This window comes from Bufo gargarizans, chromosome 1, assembly GCF_014858855.1.
Source record: "Bufo gargarizans isolate SCDJY-AF-19 chromosome 1, ASM1485885v1, whole genome shotgun sequence".
Classification (NCBI taxonomy): Eukaryota; Metazoa; Chordata; class Amphibia; order Anura; family Bufonidae; genus Bufo; species Bufo gargarizans.
The window spans coordinates 471776807-471799501 of record NC_058080.1 but is presented as its reverse complement, the minus strand read 5'-3'; positions in this window follow the sequence as shown (position 1 = coordinate 471799501).

The following is a 22695-nucleotide window of genomic DNA, read 5'->3' as shown; positions in this document are numbered from 1 at the left end:
GGACGGAGGGGGGGCCCACTGGACACCAATTAGTTAACTACAGGGGAGGGAGGGGGGGCTGGCTACCAAGAAGTTAACTACAGGGGAGGGAGGGGGGGGGGGCGGCCGCACTGGCCACAAATGAGTTAACAGCAGGGGGCAGTCATGTACACAGTTTTTCAGTATATTCTAACCTGAAGCGTCCCCATCACCATGGGAACGCCTCTGTGTTAGAATATACTGTCGGATCTGAGTTTTCGCGAAGTGAAAACTCACCTCTGAAAAAGCTTTTATGCAGACGGATCTTCGGATCCGTCTGTATGAAAGCAACCTACGGCCACGGATCACGGACACGGATGCCAATCTTGTGTGCATCCGTGTTCTTTCACGGACCCATTGACTTGAATGGGTCCGTGAACCGTTGTCCGTCAAAAAAATAGGACAGGTCATATTTTTTTGACGGACAGGATACACGGATCACGGCCTCGGCTGCAAAACTGTGCATTTTCCGATTTTTCCACGGACCCATTGAAAGTCAATGGGTCCGCGAAAAAAAACGGAAAACGGCACAACGGCCACGGATGCACACAACGGTCGTGTGCATGAGGCCTTAATGTGTTATTTATAATGTTCTGAATACACTGTATTCCCATGCGCCCCTTCCACCACAAACAAGGGTATATGGTTGAATCTTCCTTTTCTCATCCTCCTCCTATCATATCAACATGCCTATTCGTCACATATAATGCCCTCGCATATATGCCCTTCGCATATAATGTTTTACAGGGTCAGCTCACCTGCAGGCCCTCGAATACATTTTTTTAGAGGGTCAGCTCAGCTGCAGGCTCTCACATATAATTTTTTAGAGGGTCAGCTCACCAGCAGGCCCGCACCTAAAATCTTTTACTGGGTCAGCTCACCAGCAGGCTCGTCCCTCGAATCTTTTACAGGGTCAGCTCACCAGCAGGCCTGCACCTCAAATCTTTCACAGGGTCAGCTCAACAACAGGCCCGCACCTCAAATCTTTTACAGGGTCAGCTCACCCGAAGGCCCTCGCATTTAATTTTTAAAGGGTCAGCTCACATGCAGGCCCACACATAAAATCTTTTACAGGGTCAGCTCACCAGCAGGCCTGCACCTAAAATCTTTTACAGGGTCAGCTCACCAGCAGGCCCGCACCTCAAATCTTTTACAGGGTCAGCTCAACTGAAGGCCCTCGCATTTAATTTTTAGATGGTAAGCTCACTTGCATTCCCTCGCCTATAATGTTTTACAGGGTCAGCTCACCTGAAGGCCTTCACCTACAATCTTTTACATGGTCAGCTCACTAGCAGGCCCACACCTAAAATATTTTACAGGGTCAGCTGACCTGCAGGCCCACACCTAAAATCTGTTACAGGGTCAGCTCATCTGCAGGCCCACACCTAAATTCTTTTACAGGGTCAGCTCACCTTCAGGTCCTCACCTAATTATACCTAATAGGTAATTTGCACACATGCTGCCTTGCTTGGAAGTGGTAGCCGTAGCTGTTTCTCAGGCACCCTCTCCTGAATCAAACCATGATTTCCTGTGTCCTATGGTCTACATGGTTTGGGCTGAAAATAACATCGAAAGTTGATAGGGCAGACATCCGAATGGATCATCGCCGTCACGGGACGTGCGATCATCCCCAGGTTATCTAGAGTCACTAAAGTGGCAGCAGCCCCTCGCCCATAATGTTTTAGATGGTCAGATCAGCAGGCCCTTGCTCCAAATGTTTTTGAGGGTCACCAGCAGGCCATCAATTTGTGTGTAACAAAGGGTGTATTTAAGTGCCGGTGCCTTTGAATTTTTTGGCAGCCCTTTCACTTAGTGCATAGGCTTTATGAGTATAGGAGTCCCACTAGATGAACAATTGTACCTCCTTTATGTGATATACAGGTTGTTTCGAAGTGCCTCTTTCTTGTAATTTTTGGCAGCACTTGCACTTTATATACTGGTAAATATACAGGAAAGAATGTTTCCTATAAATTTTTCCTCTAAAATCAATATTTTTTCTTCGGTTTTGTGCGTATTATTGTCAGTCTGTAAAAGTGGCGTACTATTTGGACAACATCATTCCCAGCAGCGACCTGCAAGTACAAGATGCATCCAGAAATCCTCCCTATGCTGTTACAGAACCATTTTGGTGGTGTTTCCATCAATTTCTGACCTTTTCCTATGAACCAGACACCCTCCACTCTTCAGAGCAGGCGGTGCGTGGTTTAATGCTCGGGTTCTCCCATTGACTTCCATTATGCTCGGGTGCTCGGTTGAGCACCCGAACATCCTGATGTGTTCGGCCCGAGCACCCGAGCAATACAGTGCTCGATGAACACTAGTGGTAAAATCTTTATTGAAGTATTTTGGGCGAAAAACAAAATTAATTCAGTGGTCAGTGCTGCTGTTAGTTATATGCGGTAAAATCTTTATTGATGTATTTCGGTCGAAAAACAAAATGTATTCAGTGGTCATTGCTGCGGTTATATGCGGTAAAATCTTTATTGACGTATTTCGGTCAAAATTTTTTATATATTCAGCGTTTAGAACTGCGGTTATATGTGGTAAAATCTTTATTGAAGCATTTCGGTTGAAAAACCTAATTAATTCAGTGGTCAGCGCTGCGGTTATATGCGGTTAAATCTTTATTGAACTATTTTGGTTGAAAAACAAAATTTATTCAGCGGTCGGCGCTGCGGTTATATGTGGTTAAATCTTTATTGAAGTATTTTAGTCGAAAAAACAAATTAATTCAGTGGTCAGCTCTGCGGTTATATGCGGTAAAATCTTTAGTGATGTATCTTGATGAACTTTGCAAATCTTCTGGGCTTAAAGCTATCTTCAAGCTTTGTCTTCTCATTGTCTGTAGCTACTTTAGGCCTGTTCATGCCAGGCAGGTTCCCCCAGAAGTATCTGGGTCGATGAGCAGCCGATACCGCACTTGCATCAATCTTGACAGGATTTGTCTTCAGGTGGAGAGAAATAGTTTTTTGGAATGCTTTCTCCATCGTAACCACATCGTCGATGTCGACTTTATTATTATAAAATTTATTAAATATTGAATATTAAGTTGAACTAAAACTTGATTAAAATTATAAGAAAGTAAACTTAAATTTGCATATATATTATCCCAATCTTCGAGGGAAATTCATGGACAATCAATTTGCCAAGCCTTTTGTGCTGGATAACGTGTATTTTTAAATTGTGTTTTAAGCACTTTATATAGTTGAGACATTTTAAGCTTCTGTTCTGTCCCATATTCCCTATATGCTGCTGCCACATTCACAATCGCTTTGTGGTCATGCCACTCTGTGGCCCCCTCATGCTGCTGCCACCTCCGCAATCTCTCATCGTCGTGCCACTCTGTGGCCTCCTGATGCTGCCGCCACCTCCACACTGTCATTGTGCCACTCTGTGGGCTCCTCATGCTGTTCCCAACCTCCCCAATTAATGACTGGGCCACTATTTTGCCTTTCGGCCTGGCTGACATCATCATTTGTTTGACCCTTCTTTTGATCTGTCAGAAGGAAGGAAAAATTAGATGCACAACGGATCCTGTCTGTGTAGCAGCTGTAAGGCCTGTATGGTCCCATCAGAATTGGCTTATGATTTGGTTACCAAAAGCATGAGTGGGTACAAAACACAGAAGACATGCAAATATTCCATTCACATGTCATCTCTGTTTTAGATCCACTCCTGTTTTTTTTTTATCCATTAGCAATACTGATGGATTACTGACCAAATGCTGAGCGAGCGAAGGGGTATGCTCCACAGACAGGATCCGTTTTTTGTGGGTTACTATTCTGATGGATCAGAGGAAGGGAAAACTAATCAACACAAACTTACTGCTGAAACCCTCTCCACTCTGTCAGGGGGGCTCTACTTGTATTAGCATTTAATAGAACAGGTTCTGTAGACATCTATGTGGAATCAGCTGACGACGGTATAAAAGGAGTGCGCTTCTTCTTGGCGCTAACATCGACCTGTAAGGCTGAGTTCATTTTGTCAGTTTTGGCCCTATGACTGCCCAAATAAGTGAAGTATGCAGTGATTCTAATCGCAGCAAATAAATTTGGATTGAAGTTAATTGTTTCGGAAAATTCGGCGAACTAGCCGAATTGAATTTTTGAGAAATTCGCTGATCTCTAACTCAATTGGCAAGGTAGTCTACGATACCCAGCATTAATCCCTTAAGCCACCATGATGTACCTGTACGTCATGAACTGCACTGCCTTAAGCAATCATGAGGTACAGGTTAGTCATGGCAGAACGCTGTCACCATGTCTGAAGACATGGCGATAGCGCTGATATCCCGGCTATTACACACATCCTGGGATCTCAGCTAACCGGCCAATGAGGTCAGTCCCGGGCTGGTGATCGCTGTGATTGGCTAGTCTGAACAGACTAGCGAATCAGAGGATTGAAACCCTGGTAAAATGTTCTTAGCCCCACAGTATGTGACTGTGTGGATCAGAACCATGTAAAATGGATTTAAAGTTTATTAGAAGCCCCTTACCCTAGTGGTCGGACCCCCCTCCCCTTTCAGGATGACTGGCAGCAGCATGTAGCGCTCCCGCCCTCCACCCCATCCCCCACACTGCAATCATCATTCAATATTTCAGGATGGCCAAGCGGTGTGCAGAGTGTCAGCTGTAACATACATCGTAACGACCGACATCGGTGCTGGCTCCAATGTTGGCCGTTTAACGACTTCCATGTCAGCTGTCCTTAGGGATTGCTGTATGGAAGGGGTTAACAGAGGGAGAGAGCTCTTTCCTCTCCCATAGGGCCGCTGCTGTGTCATGGAACCAAAAAGTGCACGGGTCTAGCTTGGAGCCTTGACCAAAATAATCCCAAAATATGTGGAGTAAATGGACTGTTCCCTCAAAGGGAATAAAACTTAACATTTAATGGTAATAAGATTAGAATAAATGGCACAAAAAAGGATACAAAAATTAGACAAGCCCGGATGGGCCAAAAACAATTGCACGACAATACACCAGTGTAAAGAATGGAACGTTCTCACCCGGATAGTTGATAGACAGACAGGTCTGTATGGACGGAGCCTGGTTGGTGATGCCTCAGGGGAGAAGTCCGGATCTTGGAGGGTGGTGGTCACTGGAGAGCGTGCATTAAGGATGGTACCGAAATTTGCTAGATGGTAGGCAAGGTCGGGAAAATTAGTCCCTAGTGTGTCCCTAATAGAAGGGGGAGGGGGCTAGTAGACCCTACCTACCTATACGGAGTGCTTGCTCTCTCTCCCATCGGGCTGCTGTGCTGCTGTGACAGCGTCCTGACGGTTACCATGGAAACCGGACGCCTTCACAGGGCTAAAGGCAGGAGCCTGATCAGGCTAAGTGTAAATGAAAATACACTGCAGTACACTATAGACTGTACAGCAGTGTATTGAAGAGCCATCAGACCCACTAGATCTTCAAGAACTAAGTGGGTCTGGGGCAAAAAAGTGTAAAAAAAAAATCTAACTTCTTCATATATCCACACATATAATGTGAGACCATGTGAGATTGAAAGAGTCAACACAAAGGATACCGTTGGTGACGGATTATTGTATCAGCAGCCCTCAGGTTTCTTCTATTGTTAGGAAACACTGGTCGATTTTGGCTAGTGGTTTCGACAATATAGAAGAATTTAAAACTCCTCCACTATGCTCCTTTCGGAGAAGCCGGAATTTAGGAGACAAATTAGTCAAAACTGACGTTGGGTCTGCGAGGGTCGATTGTAGCACGTATTTTGGTTCTACTCGTAAGGGCTCCTATCCATGCTACAATTGTGTGAATTTCCCCTATATGCTTAGGGGTGATTCATTTGTAAATCCAGCCTCTGGGAAGACAGTTCGAATAAAGCAGTATTTGACATGTGATTCAACATATGTAATTTATTTATTATCGTGTCCCTGTGGACTATGGTATGTCGGGGAAACAACCTGGGATGTCAAAACAAGGTTAAATCAGCACAGATATACTATAAGAAAAAAGAGGCTGGATTTACCTGTACCCAAGCATTTCACAGAAGCAGGACATTTAGAACAGGATTTAAAGTTTAGGATGCTTGAACAGGTGCCCTTACCCAGACGGGGTGGGGACAGGACGATACGTCTTAAAAGAAGGGAGCTCTATTGGATTTTTGAGCTCAAGACTCTTAAAACAAAGGGGGCTCAATGTAGATTTTAGGGTGGTTTGACTCTCTCAGTCTTGTCTCATTGTTTTCCTTTATGTATGTTTGTTATTAATGTAGGTGATCCTGCGATACCCTTTGTGTGAATTTTATGTGGGGTTCTGAGAAATTCTACTTGCCCCTCTCGTTAGATAGTCTACAAGTGCAATCGCTATACTATATGTTGATTATTAATATTGTCTCTCTATATATTTTTTGTAGATGAACGTGAAGTTATATTCTACAATTGGATCATCTCTGTGAATACTGGAAGATGGCAGGACCTTCCGGCATTAATTAGTTGACATTATTGATACAATTTTGTAAAGAATGTGTGATTTATGAGCAGATATCTGGGGCCCGATATTTTAGATGGAGCTGAACACCGGTTGCGGTCTGAGACCTGGCTCATCCAGATAGACATGTGGCTGAACGGAGGGTAGAGGCATGACACGTGGAGAATGGGTATAATTGTGTGTTCTCCTAATGGGGTAACCGGGATCTAGGGTCATCTTACGGTGACATCTCTATCTGCTGGTGCATCTAATGCTTGTTGCCTCCGATTGGTCTCCAATTGGAGGTTGCTGCATAGGAGTCATAAGTTTGAATGCATGGGATGTATGGACGTAGAGGGTAATAAGTTTTAATAGGATGGGGATGAGGTGGTGAAATTTGAGAGTGGCTTTTTCCACTGGCTTTGATAGAAACCGCTGGACCCCCTTATCTCTATGACAGTGTAATCCACGTTCTGAGATTAAGATAAGCCCGTGACGTGTTGATGTGTGTACATCCTGTGACTGCTCACATGATTGTTATGCCCGCTGATCCGTGTCCGCCCATGATTGGGAATGGGCATGCTCGGTTCGCCTCTGGTGTCTCGCGGCCATTTTGGTTACGGGCTGCCGGTCTCTGCTCATTACAGATAGTTTTGCGGTACGAGTTGTGTCCCTCGCATGCGCAGCATCAAGTTCCAGACGCCGAGCGAATCCTGCTCTCTTCTACAGTATGTGAGATATCCATAGATTTTTTTAAATTACACAATTATGGGCACCTGTACTCAATGAGTAATAATTATGTTTATATACCATAATTAACTGGTTTATGGATTTTTTTATAAATCACAATTTGGACATTTATAATGCTGGTTTACTATATGTGTATTATGAATTTGTATCATTAATATTCACTTGTTTTTTATGAATTTCTGTATTAATTGGATTGTAATCATGTAAATTACACAGTAATCTTGTATGCTATATAAGCACCTGTGTTTGCACTGAATGTTATGGCTTGACAAAGGCTTCATAGAGAGAGCTGAAACGTTGCTGTCTTCACATGGGTGAATAAATACTCCTTTTTTTACACGGATATCTGTGTGCTGCCTTGGATTTTTCTATACATATTCAATTTGGATCAAGTCCGTGGTCTGCCCCAAGGAATTGCGCCTATTGATAAGAAGTGCGTGTGCTGCTCATCTATTTTTTGTTTCACACATATAATTGGTTAAAAATTTTAACCAGGCCTGTAATGACCTGATCTGTACTTTTAATGCCATAAAGAAAAACTATGATGGAATTGCAATTTTGCCCACCTCACTTCCAAAAAAAAAAATGGTATAAAAAGTGATAAAAAAAGTCATATGGTTTTTAGCTAAAGAAATAACACACCTCCTATTCTCTGCACCAAAAGTGTCACGTTGTGTAAAGTGCAGGAAAATTATTATAAGATACTTACTAGATGGTATTACATGCCACAGAAGCTACATACTCTCTTCCCAGACTGTGACCCCATGTGCTGGAGATGCCAAAATGCATCAGGCACGTTCCTACACATATGGTGGCAATGCCCCGATATAATGGCCTACGGGCGGCAGATCTGTGCAACACTCACTCGTATAAGTAAGGTCTAAATAATACCATCTGAAAAACTTTGTTTGCTAGGTCTCATGGGAGACGTCAAAGGTAACAGACTGTGGCGGAACCCGCCTCGCCACTGGGCATTAGAGAGGACTGGCTACCCGCCTCCTACCTACTGACTATGGCCCCTGGTGATTTGGTACGTTTGAATGCAATATTTGGGCATGTGCTATTTTATATTGCTGCTACTGGCCCTTTAATGGCCATCCGTGGACATGTCTGACTTTTAGGAGCAATGCCCCTTTAAGACTGTGTAGCAGATTGCATTCAGGCTGTCTTAAATACTATGTATGTTATTATGTGTTCGGTTGACATTGTATATGTGTATGCCAGGGTTCAAGTTAGTCCATTACGTTTGATAATTGTATTTTGTGGATTGCGTCTGAGACAATGCTATTGTGTTGGTTAATTACATCTCAGACAATGCTCATTGTGTTTTGTTTATTGCGTTACAGACAGAGGGAAGGGGATTTTGTGTACAATTGCTGGGAAGGTTTAAATACTGTAGATACATATGATTGGCTGTGCAGCTGTGGGTGGTACCTTGTTGGAAGATGTGTATAAATCAATGCTTGTGTTAAAATAAAGGGAGTTCCTGTTTTAAACCTCAAGGTGAAGTGTCGTCTCATTGTTGGGGGAGGATTTATTGCATGCTGTCCCAGTTTGACTGCTAGGAGTGAAAACCTATTTGTATGGTTCCTATTCAACTGCCTACAGCATTCATTGCTGGGAGAGGATTTATATGCTGGTTTGGTGATTGTGGTGTCTGCCAGAGTGCTTGGAAGCCTCAGGAAAACGCTAGGCGCATCCGTAAACGGAGGTACTCAGTCGGGGTGCCATGTGATCCGTTACATTGGTGGCAAGCAGTGGGATGGCGTCCTAGTGCGAGGAGAAGCAGCTCAGAGACACCGGTAACGTGTGGAGTTACAAATTGAGGGCAAACGCTAGCACTCGTGCAGCGCCCCTGGGAGCAGAGGTATCCAGCGACTTGGAGCAGACAAGTATGGAAGGCTCTGAAGATGACTGGCTGGCCGAAGTGAGGCAGCGAGTGGACCAGTATGGAGATAATGTGTCCATGGATATATGCCAGGCCATCTGGAACCAGGTCACAGCCAAGCGACACTGCAAGGATGGAACGAGAATTCCGACTGGCGAAAGAGAGAGAAATTGCCCAGCAGAAGGAGTGTTACAGCAGCCGAGCAGAGGCTGCATCCGAGGAGGTAAGCCGTTTCCCCTTGAGGTGGCCAGAGGAACCCGAAGTAGGGGTCCTCATAGACTGGTCCTGTGAGGAACCACAACAGGCAGGTGGAGACGGGACCGAGGTCTCTCCACCGGGATGCTGGGCAGCTGGCCCAGACCCTCAGCAGCAGCCGAAGTTGCCAGGTGTGGACGCAGGTGGTCCTTACTCGCAAATGTTGAGGGACCTCACAGACTGGTCCTGGGAAGACCCACAGATGGCAGGTGGAGATGGGACCGAGATCTCTCTACCGGCCCTACAGGGATACTGGGCAGCCGGCCCAGATCTCCAACTCCAGCAGCAGTACCAGGAGGAGGAGGTAAGCAACCCCTCCCCTCCACAGCCAACTCCAAACCAGGTACTGGGGTCAGTAGAGGAGTCGTTAGCCCCCTCTGGCCCCCTCCCAGCAGAAGAGCTGGCATCTGGGCAGAGCGCCGCTGGCCTCTGCCCTACTTGTCCCCTTACTACCCAGCAGGACTGTACTCCAGTCCCTCCAGCAGAAGAGCTGGCATCAGGGCAGAGAGCCGCTAGCCTCTGCTCCACCGACCCCCTTGTTACAGGGCTGGCTTGTACCCCCCTCGCCCCAGCAGAATTGCTGGCATCAGTGCAGAACACCGCTGGCCGCTGTTCCCCAAGTAGCCCCAGCGGTTTGCCTAGCACACCAAGGGGAGACAGCAAGCCCCACAACAGTGCAGATGGGACCGTAGTCTCTGTACCTGCACCACTGGAGATATGGACAGTCTGTCCTGGTCCACAACAACAGGACAATGTATTGGAAGGAGAGGCAGTCTGTTTTCCCCTACAACAAGGGAGGGTGTCGCAGAGAGAGGAGCCTGTTACCCCTTCCCCCCAGCAACAGCTTTGTTCAACCAGGGGAGAGGGCACCCTGGTTACCTTCCCCCCAAGTCATGGATCTACAACTGGGCACAAGTGGCAGGGGGCCATAGGGACAACTACACCCTTGGAGAAAGGCCGGCTGACTATCAGAGCCCCAGACCGACTGGAGGTCTGGAGTCTGGATAGTCTCAATGGGAAAGGGGAGAAATGTGGCGGAACCCGCCTCGCCACTGGGCATTGGAGAGGACTGGCTACCCGCCTCCTACCTACTGACTATGGCCCCTGGTGATTTGGTACGTTTGAATGCAATATTTGGGCATGTGCTATTTTATATTGCTGCTACTGGCCCTTTAATGGCCATCCGTGGACATGTCTGACTTTTAGGAGCAATGCCCCTTTAAGACTGTGTAGCAGATTGCATTCAGGCTGTCTTAAATACTATGTATGTTATTATGTGTTCGGTTACATTGTATATGTGTATGCCAGGGTTCAAGTTAGTCCATTACGTTTGATAATTGTATTTTGTGGATTGCGTCTGAGACAATGCTATTGTGTTGGTTAATTACATCTCAGACAATGCTCATTGTGTTTTGTTTATTGCGTTACAGACAGAGGGAAGGGGATTTTGTGTACAATTGCTGGGAAGGTTTAAATACTGTAGATACATATGATTGGCTGTTTGCAGAGCCTGTGGGTACCTTGTTGGAAGATGTGTATAAATCAATGCTTGTGTTAAAATAAAGGGAGTTCCTGTTTTAAACCTCAAGGTGAAGTGTCGTCTCATTCTTGGGGGAGGATTTATTGCATGCTGTCCCAGTTTGACTGCTAGGAGTGAAAACCTATTTGTATGGTTCCTATTCAACTGCCTACAGCATTCATTGCTGGGAGAGGATTTATATGCTGGTTCGGTGATTGTGGTGTCTGCCAGAGTGCTTGGAAGCCTCAGGAAAACGCTAGGCGCATCCGTAAACGGAGGTACTCAGTCGGGGTGCCAGGTGATCCGTTACATTGGTGGCAAGCAGTGGGATGGCGTCCTAGTGCGAGGAGAAGCAGCTCAGAGACACCGGTAACGTGTGGAGTTACAAATTGAGGGCAAACGCTAGCACTCGTGCAGCGCCCCTGGGAGCAGAGGTATCCAGCGACTTGGAGCAGACAAGTATGGAAGGCTCTGAAGATGACTGGCTGGCCGAGGTGAGGCAGCGAGTGGACCAGTATGGAGATAATGTGTCCATGGATATATGCCAGGCCATCTGGAACCAGGTCACAGCCAAGCGACACGCAAGGATGGAACGAGAATTCCGACTGGCGAAAGAGAGAGAAATTGCCCAGCAGAAGGAGTGTTACAGCAGCCGAGCAGAGGCTGCATCCGAGGAGGTAAGCCGTTTCCCCTTGAGGCGGCCAGAGGAACCCGAAGTAGGGGTCCTCATAGACTGGTCCTGTGAGGAACCACAACAGGCAGGTGGAGACGGGACCGAGGTCTCTCCACCGGGATGCTGGGCAGCTGGCCCAGACCCTCAGCAGCAGCCGAAGTTGCCAGGTGTGGACGCAGGTGGTCCTTACTCGCAAATGTTGAGGGACCTCACAGACTGGTCCTGGGAAGACCCACAGATGGCAGGTGGAGATGGGACCGAGATCTCTCTACCGGCCCTACAGGGATACTGGGCAGCCAGCCCAGATCTCCAACTCCAGCAGCAGTACCAGGAGGAGGAGGTAAGCAACCCCTCCCCTCCACAGCCAACTCCAAACCAGGTACTGGGGTCAGTAGAGGAGTCGTTAGCCCCCTCTGGCCCCCTCCCAGCAGAAGAGCTGGCATCTGGGCAGAGCGCCGCGGGCCTCTGCCCTACTTGTCCCCTTACTACCCAGCAGGACTGTACTCCAGTCCCTCCAGCAGAAGAGCTGGCATCAGGGCAGAGAGCCGCTAGCCTCTGCTCCACCGACCCCCTTGTTACAGGGCTGGCTTGTACCCCCCTCGCCCCAGCAGAATTGCTGGCATCAGTGCAGAACACCGCTGGCCGCTGTTCCCCAAGTAGCCCCAGCGGTTTGCCTAGCACACCAAGGGGAGACAGCAAGCCCCACAACAGTGCAGATGGGACCGTAGTCTCTGTACCTGCACCACTGGAGATATGGACAGTCTGTCCTGGTCCACAATAACAGGACAATGTATTGGAAGGAGAGGCAGTCTGTTTTCCCCTACAACAAGGGAGGGTGTCGCAGAGAGAGGAGCCTGTTACCCCTTCCCCCCAGCAACAGCTTTGTTCAACCAGGGGAGAGGGCACCCTGGTTACCTTCCCCCCAAGTCATGGATCTACAACTGGGCACAAGTGGCAGGGGGCCATAGGGACAACTACACCCTTGGAGAAAGGCCGGCTGACTATCAGAGCCCCAGACCGACTGGAGGTCTGGAGTCTGGATAGTCTCAATGGGAAAGGGGAGAAATGTGGCGGAACCCGCCTCGCCACTGGGCATTGGAGAGGACTGGCTACCCGCCTCCTACCTACTGACTATGGCCCCTGGTGATTTGGTACGTTTGAATGCAATATTTGGGCATGTGCTATTTTATATTGCTGCTACTGGCCCTTTAATGGCCATCCGTGGACATGTCTGACTTTTAGGAGCAATGCCCCTTTAAGACTGTGTAGCAGATTGCATTCAGGCTGTCTTAAATACTATGTATGTTATTATGTGTTCGGTTACATTGTATCTGTGTATGCCAGGGTTCAAGTTAGTCCATTACGTTTGATAATTGTATTTTGTGGATTGCGTCTGAGACAATGCTATTGTGTTGGTTAATTACATCTCAGACAATGCTCATTGTGTTTTGTTTATTGCGTTACAGACAGAGGGAAGGGGATTTTGTGTACAATTGCTGGGAAGGTTTAAATACTGTAGATACATATGATTGGCTGTTTTGCAGAGCCTGTGGGTGGTACCTTGTTGGAAGATATGTATAAATCAATGCTTGTGTTAAAATAAAGGGAGTTCCTGTTTTAAACCTCAAGGTGAAGTGTCGTCTCATTCTTGGGGGAGGATTTATTGCATGCTGTCCCAGTTTGACTGCTAGGAGTGAAAACCTATTTGTATGGTTCCTATTCAACTGCCTACAGCATTCATTGCTGGGAGAGGATTTATATGCTGGTTTGGTGATTGTGGTGTCTGCCAGAGTGCTTGGAAGCCTCAGGAAAACGCTAGGCGCATCCGTAAACGGAGGTACTCAGTCGGGGTGCCATGTGATCCGTTACACAGACAAATGAGGACATTACTCTCGCACTACTAGCCGTTGCCATGATATTGGTAGCTACTAAATGGAAATCTATAGATGCCCCAGCATTCTCACAGTGGCTGGTAAAATGTGACAGTATTTATGAAATGGAACAAATCGCAGGATGGGAATCAAGGAGCACAAGGTTGTTCCAAGTGGCTTGGACTCCCTGGAAGGAATTTAGGATTTTTTGTCAATGATCCTTTTAGCTTACAGGCGATATAACAACCCGCATCGCCAACACCTCTCTCGGACAGAGTCTAAGGCTACTTTTACACTAGCGTTAATATTTTACGGTATTGAGATCCGTCATAGGGTCTCAATACTGGAATAAAGCGCTTCAGTTTTGCCCCCATTTATTGTCAATGGGGACAAAACATAACAGAATGGAATGCCCAAAATGCATTCTGTTCTGTTTGGTTGTGTTCTCATACCGGAGAGCAAACCACAGCATGCTGCGGTTTTCTTTCCGTCATGGGATGCAGACCAAAACTGATCCGTCATGACCCACAATGCAAGTCAAGTTTAACTCTGACACTATCTGACACTATAGAAAACTGATTAACCTACAAAAACCTCTCTGTCTAAACTAGACAGCAAAACATTCCACCTGTACGGCATCCAATATAGTATCAAACAAGCAAGTGGTGCCATAATGGCATGGTGATATAGTACATAATCGGCCATAAATAAGTGTCCACGTGAAAAGAAAGAAGTATTAATAAAAAATAATTAATAAAAAAAAAATATATATATATAGAGATATAAATAAGCACCATATAAAACATTAAAAAGAGGTACTATAATAATTCATAAGTGATAGACATTAATCATGATATCTATCACTTATGAATTATTATAGTACCTCTTTTTAATGTTTTATATGGTGCTTATTTATATCTCTCTATTTTATATTTTTTTTTTATTAATTATTTTTTATTAATACTTCTTTCTTTTCACGTGGGCACTTATTTATGGCCGATTATGTACTATATCACCATGCCATTATGTGGACCGGTGGTATAGTTCTACCTATATACGAATGTATGCTGGACTTGTGCTCTGTTTGTGGGTATCGCGATGTACGTGGATGATCGTGGGCTTAATATGGATGTTCCTTATGTACAAATAGCTTCCCCCTTTCCCCGATCGGCATTGTCTATATGTATTATGCGATTTGCTGTTAATTCTGCAGTCTTCCCTAAATAGGATCTATCCGCTGGTGTTTGCGGGTCACCTGCGTTCCATTGGGTCGCGGATCACGCATGCACTGCACGGCGTCATCTCAACGTGCTCCGTGACGTCTGTATGTGCCGTGCATGCGCGGTATGCAGGCAGGGACGCGCTGAGAGATGGCTCCGTGGATCATGATGTTCCCGCGCCCACTTCATTGGACCGCAGGTGTTCGCAACCCAGGTAAATCCCTCCCACCTTTATTTATATATATACCCTGCCATTATATCATTTAGTACCTCCTGACGAAGCCGCTGAGGTGAAATGCGCGTCGAGGTCTTGCACTTAGGGTCCAGTATCCTCCTGTGTTCACCATGTCATCAGGTACGTCCTGTGTATAGTATAGCTCGACACCTATATATGGTATTTCCTTATATCCATATTGGGCCTCAGATTATTCTCAGACCTTCGCTATACCTTGGGATTTAGTCACAGATCAGACTTTAGATATTTTGTATTATACTTGTCAGTCTTGGTTGTCTATGATCCCTGGACGCTGTGGGATAACTCACGGACATCCAGTTATTACTATTTTCTGCAATATATTATACAGCCCAATTAAGGTGATTATTACTTATGGCTATGCAGATTTGGTTGTCCTTGAATTATAGCCCCCCTTTACCTGCTAGCCACCTAGTGATTATTGCCGCGTGGATATGCATGTAAATGCATTTGTGTAAACTGCCTTTCGCTTTTCTGTATACTGTTTACATCCTGTCTTTTCCCCATATTTTATATTTAATAATAAACTGATATTTTGATATACTATCTCCACTTACTATAGAAAACTGATCCATCCCCAAATGACTTTCAATGGAGTTCATGGCGCATCCTCTTGGGTATGTTAAAGATAATACAAACGGATCCGTTCATAACAGGTTCAGACGGTTGTATTATCAATAACGGAAGCGTTTTTGCTGAACTCTGCCGGATCCAGCAAAAATGCTAATGTGAAAGTAGTCTTAGCTGCTCCTAAATGGTCCCCTTTTCCCACCCCACCCCCTGTTTCTTTCCCTTCCCCCCACCGCCCTCACAGTTGGTTTTCTTTGGACTTTCTGTTATTTCATAATAATATACACTCACCTAAAGAATTATTAGGAACACCTGTTCTATTTCTCATTAATGCGATTATCTAGTCAACCAATCACATGGCAGTTGCTTCAATGCATGTAGGGTTGTGGTCCTGGTCAAGACAATCTCCTGAACTCCAAACTGAATGTCCGAATGGGAAAGAAAGGTGATTTAAGCAATTTTGAGCGTGGCATGGTTGTTGGTGCCAGACGGGCCGGTCTGAGTATTTCACAATCTGCTCAGTTACTGGGATTTTCAAGCACAACCTTTTCTAGGGTTTACAAAGAATGGTGTGAAAAGGGAAAAACATCCAGTATGCGGCAGTCCTGTGGGCGAAAATGCCTTGTTGATGCTAGAGGTCAGAGGAGAATGGGCTGACTGATTCAACCTGATAGAAGAGCAACGTTGACTGAAATAACCACTCGTTACAACCGAGGTATGCAGTAAAGCATTTGTGAAGCCACAACACGCACAACATTGAGGCGGATGGGCTACAACAGCAGAAGTCCCCACCGGGTACCACTCATCTCCACTACAAATAGGAAAAAGAGGCTACAATTTGCACAAGCTCACCAAAATTGGACTGTTGAAGACTGGAAAAATGTTGCCTGGTCTGATGAGTCTCGATTTCTGTTGAGACATTCAAATGGTAGAGTCCGAATTTGGCGTAAACAGAATGAGAACATGTATCCATCATGCCTTGTTACCACTGTGCAGGCTGGTGGTGGTGGTGTAATGGTGTGGAGGAGGTTTTCTGGGCACACTTTAGGCCCCTTAGTGCCAATTGGCCATCGTTTAAATGCCACGGGCTACATGAGCATTGTTTCTGACCATGTCCATCCCTTCATGACCACCATGTACCCATCCTCTGATGGCTACTTCCAGCAGGATAATGCACCATGTCACAAAGCTCAAATCATTTCAAATTGGTTTCTTGAACATGACAATGAGTTTACTGTACTAAAATGGCCCCCACAGTCACCAGATCTCAACCCAATAGAGCATCTTTGGGATGTGGTGGAACGGGAGCTTCATGCCCTGGATGTGCATCCCTCAAATCTCCATCAACTGCAAGATGCTATCCTATCAATATGGGCCAACATTTCTAAAGAATTCTATCAGCACCTTGTTGATTCAATGCTACGTAGAATTAAGTTCTGAAGGCAAAAGCGGGTCCATCACCGTATTAGTATGGTGTTCCTAATAATTCTTTAGGTGAGTGTATGTAAGCCGTCTGTATACTGATCTTTCGGATGCTATATATCTTGTAATGTATTTAGCATTTCTTTAATAAATCATTTAAAACTTAAAAAAATTAAAAAGTCATATGTACCCAAAATGGTACCAATCAAACCGTTATCTCATCCCACAAAAAATTTGCCCCTACATAAGACAATCGCCAAAAAAATAAATAAATCTGACTTTCAGAAAATGGAGACACAAAAACATGATTTCTTTTTCCAAAAATGCTTTTATTCTGTATAACCGAAATAAAATAACAAAAATAGACATATTAGGTATTGCCGCATCCATAACAACCTGCTCAAAACGATTTAAAAAAACGGTGAACGCAGTAAAAAAAATCACAAAAATACACAAAAAGTGTAATACCAAGTGATCAAAAAGTCATATGTTCCCCAAAATGGTACCAATCAAACCGTCATCTCATCCCGCAAAAAATTAGCCCCTACATAAGATAATCATCCAAAAACATGATTTTATTTTTCCAAAAAGCTTTTATTGTGTAAAACAAAAATAAAATAAAAAATAAACATATTAAGTATCACTGCATCCATAAAAAACTTGCTTTATAAAAAAAATCACATGATCTAACCTGTTAGATGAAAATTGTAAAAAAAATAATAATAATCAAAACTGTGCCAGAACAGCCATTTTGTGGTTACCTTGCGTCACAACTACCATTCACTTGTATGGGAGCAGTTGGGAGCAGCGTTTGGTGGTAGACGGACACCAGGAAACCCGGATCCTCCAGATACAGCTCTCCATGCTCCGTTCTCACTGTGGGGTGTGGCTCCCGGGGGGGGGGGCCCGCGCTTGTTGGACGATGGGGGCGTGTCCTGGTGGTGTGCCCCCATTGTGTGTGGTGGGAATACCACTTTAAGTTACTTTACCGGAATACCCCTTTAAATTACAGACATAGAGGAGCAATCCAAACGCTGCTTAATATTAAACTGTTTCCCCACAATGTGAAATAAAAGCTATTGGTGTTGGATCAGTGAGCAACATAGGCACAGAAGTGCCCCTAGATTTAAAATTTCCTAACTGAAAATGTTCTTAATGTACTTGATAGTAATAGATTTTTTTAGGGTCTGATTTGTCCTAAAAGTGATATTTGGGGAGACAAAGAGACAATCCTTAAATACGGGCTTACATTTTAAAATGTTCCAGTGTTTTGATATAATATCCCTAATCTGTTTGTGTGCAACGTTATAATTAGTAATAACATTTTGTTTGGGGCCTACTGTACAGCTATATGTAAATATTACCCATCCCACATTTGCAAATCCCAAATTCACCAAGCCTGAGCGAAGACATGAGGTGAAGTGCAAAGGAAGTTCAACATGACTTGGTACACTGGCATATAAACAAGATAGGTACATGGTTTAAAGCTTGGCGATGACATATATACACAGTTATATACCTGTATACAAGATGTCAAGACGCTCTCTATAGGACAGGAACCTATCACTAAATGCTACCTGTTATGGTGCCATACTGGCCACCATAAAATACAGGTAATGCAGGTTTCACGTGCATTCTGGGTCCATTCTGCCTTTTCCTCGCCTTGACGTCGGCAGACAGGCACAACAAAATTTATAAAATAAGCGTCGCATTAGCACAAGAATATTTTCTAGAATTATGGCATTATTGTACTTTATTTGTGTTTGCAGAGCGCTGTTGCATAGTTTTTTGTCTTTGTGTATTCAGCCATGGCAACATGCACCTGCGCATTAGGTTGTGCTGACTGACCCCCTTTTTCTTTGCAGTTTGTACTGGTGGTGTGACTGACTTCATTAAGTCTTACACCCCTGACCAGTCTGTCTGCCCCTAGGCTGATTTTAATTAGTATATAAGTATAAAGCTAGCCTGCTCTCCCTGCATTCATTGGAAGCCGTCTGGCACCAGGAGAGGTAAGGTATAGAGTGGGCTCAGCATGCATCTTGGTACCTGCATACCATGGATGTAATGGTGGCCAGTACAGCACCATAACAGGTAGCATTTAGTGTTAGGTTCCTGTTCTATAGAGATCGTCTTGATGCCGGCGGACAGGCACAGAAAATTTTGTACAAAATGTAATTGCCAAGAATCTCACATTTACAAAATAAGCGCAGCATTAGCACCAGAATAATTTCTATAATTATGGCATTATTGTACTTTATTTGTGTTTGCAGAGTGCTGTTGCATTGTTTTTTTTTTGTCTTTGTGCTTTCAGCCATGGCAACAAGCACCTGCACATTGAGATGTGAGAACTAGTGTTGAACGGGAGGTGCCATATTCGATTTCGCGATATTTCGCGAATATTCGATTGAATATTCGACTTATATTCGTCAAAATCGAATAGTCGTCGTTATTCCAGTTATCGCGATTAATATGCGATTTAAATAATCGATTTGCGATCTTAACTTAAGGCAACTTTCCTATTGGTTTGATATCTAGAATTAGCGAAGATGACGAATGTATTCTTCATATTCCTCAAAACGAAGATAACGAAATATTCTCCATCTTCGTTTTAGCTCCATATTCGTCAACTTCGCTAATTCTAGCAATCAAATAGGAAAGTTGACTAGAGACAGCTAAGTTTTTAATTTGCTATGCGATAATATTACATTGCTTTTTTTTTTAATAAATAGAATAATTATAATACTTGATAATTATTATAATTATTCTATTTATTTAAAAAAAAGCTAAGTAATATAATCCCATAGCGAATTAAACACAGCTGTCTCTATAGTCAACTTTCCTATATCATTGCTAGAATTAGCGAAGTTGACGAATATGGAGCTAAAACGAAGATGGAGAATATTTTGTTATCTTCATTTTGAGGAATATGACGAATACATTCGTCATCTTCGTCATCTTAGCTAATTCTTCCAAGCCAACCATAGTAAATCAGGTCTAAGTTGAAATCGCAATGCGATTACTTCAAGTTATACTAATCGCATTGCGATTTCAACTTAGATCTGTGTTTATAATGGGTCAGCTTGCTAGAATTAACAAAGTTAACGAATATGGAATATAGCAGTGCTAAGTTGAAATCGCCATGCGATTAATATAACTTGAAGTAATCGCATTGCGATTTCAACTTAGCACTGCTATATTCCATATTTGTTAACTTTGTTAATTCTAGCAAGCTGACCCATTAGAAACCCAGCTCTAAGTTGAAATCGCAATGCGATTACTTCAAGTTATATTAATCGCATTGCGATTTCAACTTAATTCTCGCATCCGACAGTACATTCTAGTATGGAGACGTTCCCATGGTGATGGGGACACTCCATGAGCACGGAAGTGGGCAGAAGCGGCAACGGTTATTGACTGGAGCAGCCAGGAAGCCAGGAATACTCAGAACAGGTAAGAACTACTTTTGGGAAGTGGGAAAGAAAAAAATATAACAATAAAAAAAAAAAATATGAATATTCGAAATAACGAATTTATAGCGCTATATTTGACATATTCGTGAATTAGCGAAGTGCCGATATTCGATAAAAAAAATTGCTATTCGAATATTCGTGCTCAACACTAGTGAGGACACCCCCTTTTTCATTGCATATATACAGTACACAGTTCAGTACATGTCGGTTAGAAATATAGGCCAGTTTCACATGAGCATGTTCAGTCTGGGAAACATGCTCTCTATGATGGCTGCATTTCCTGGACTGAACGCTGCTTCTCTGACTTGAAATCGCAGCATCATAATGACTTATGATGCTGTCAGTTCCTGCCTGACTGCAGGTCTATTGAACTGTACTCACAGCATTATGCAAGTACAGTACAGTAGACCCACAATCGGGCACAAGCTCACAGGATCATAGATCATTATGATGTTGTGAGTTTGAATATAAGGAGCAGTGTTCAGTCCAGAGAATGCAACCATCACACAAAAAGTATTTTCCAGACAGAACACACGTGCTTGAAATTAGCCTTATAATGTAGGCTGTTCAGTGGTTGATTGTTTAAGTCTCTGAGATAATGTCCCTCACTTTTGCACAGATATTATTCACTGCTGCTCTGGACCTTCTCATAATCACGTGTAGAGCAATTCTTTCTCTCACAGCATTTGACAGCCGAGACTAAAACCCTTGCAAAACATGGCTCCAAAGCCCTAAACTGGAGCTCAGCTTCTTTCTTTAAGAAGGGATGACACACAAAACCTGGGCTTACACTCCAGAATGGTATGATAGTGGATAACCCTCCTTCATTACACTTTGGCCTACATTTACTAATCTGTCTGCACCTAAAATCTGTGCAAATTTTGGCAATTTTGTCATAATTTGGCAGAACTAGGGTTTCTATTTTTTTTTTCTCGACTTGATTGAAAAGGAGGTAGGACTTATCAGAAAGCAGCTGTGATTCACAGGAAAGGGGCATGGTCTAAGATATGCCATTTTGTGCCAAAATTGAGCCACAATTTGTGCCTAAAATTCTGTTTTAGAGCAAGCCAACCAATAGTTGGTATTGATCTAGACAAAAGTGTCCACACCTGCTCATCATCCAGCCTGAGCCACTGAGATAAATCAGATGCAGGTGTAGACGACCTGTGTAAGTTCACACCATCTATAGGACCATCTTTCACCTCAAAACAGCTGTCTGCAGATAAGATAATGGCTTAGCTATTGTCCAAGTGATGCCTCAAGGCCTGTATAAAAGGTCAACCATTAACTTTTAGGATAGCTACTTTACATCTGGTGGCATCTGGTTTTCTTTTCTTTTTGGAAAGAGAGCTAATTGACATGTCATACATGCATACATACACATGGCTTTGTCTCCACACTACTCCTATGGCTTCTGTTATTACCAGAGCCATGACAGTTATGGATGCAATTAGTCCATCAGCTTCCCATTAGTTTACTTTCTACAAGAGCAGTAGACATCCAACAGAAGGGACTCTAGTGACAATATGAACAGAGCTTTGGGTGGGCTACAACTAGCAAGGGTATATCTGACACAGGGAAGTATTCTATGAACAAGACCTAGTTACATAAAATAATTTCACACAATTCACTCGAAGGATTCTGGAAGCAGTTTAAAAGAGACTGCTGCAAGACAGAGACCTTTGGAACAGTGTGAGTTGTTAGGTAGCTGAGCAATTGATAAGGACGCTTGACTTGACGCTTGAATTTGTGTCTCTTCCTACTGAAATGCATGATGTCAGACAATGCAGTAATATGTTAGGAGTTAATATTTATCTCCACGCTAATAGCTTCAGTTCTCCATTTAAATAGTTTTACATCAAATCTTTTTATATACGACCTGCAATTAAGATTTATGACTGTTTGAACACAGTTTTACTTCTGTGCTGGGCACACGGTGTTTAATATGTTTCCACAACTCCTGTGGTCTGTCTGAGAAGCATCACCGAAGATTAATGATCAGGTTACTTTAAGTGGTCATCTGCATATATATATAAAAAGCGAGAAGATTTTATGGAACACATACATAATGAAGACTAATGACAAATCAGAGTTGCCAGAGAAGAAGAGCAGGGGAAGACACTGGACCGACTTAGAAGTATGGCTCATTGCACTGCTTCTTATGTTCATATGTGCCTGTGTTGGGTTGATCGTGTTTGCGTGGATTTCAACGAAAGATCAAGGCTCAGGTAAAACCCATAAAATGTTTGAATGAAGATTTTAATTTCGGTATTATCTGCTTATTTTTACCCTTGATCATATCTGTACCCAGCTGGAACTGGCCTGCCAGGATACCAAAAGATACACAGTGGGCCCTGG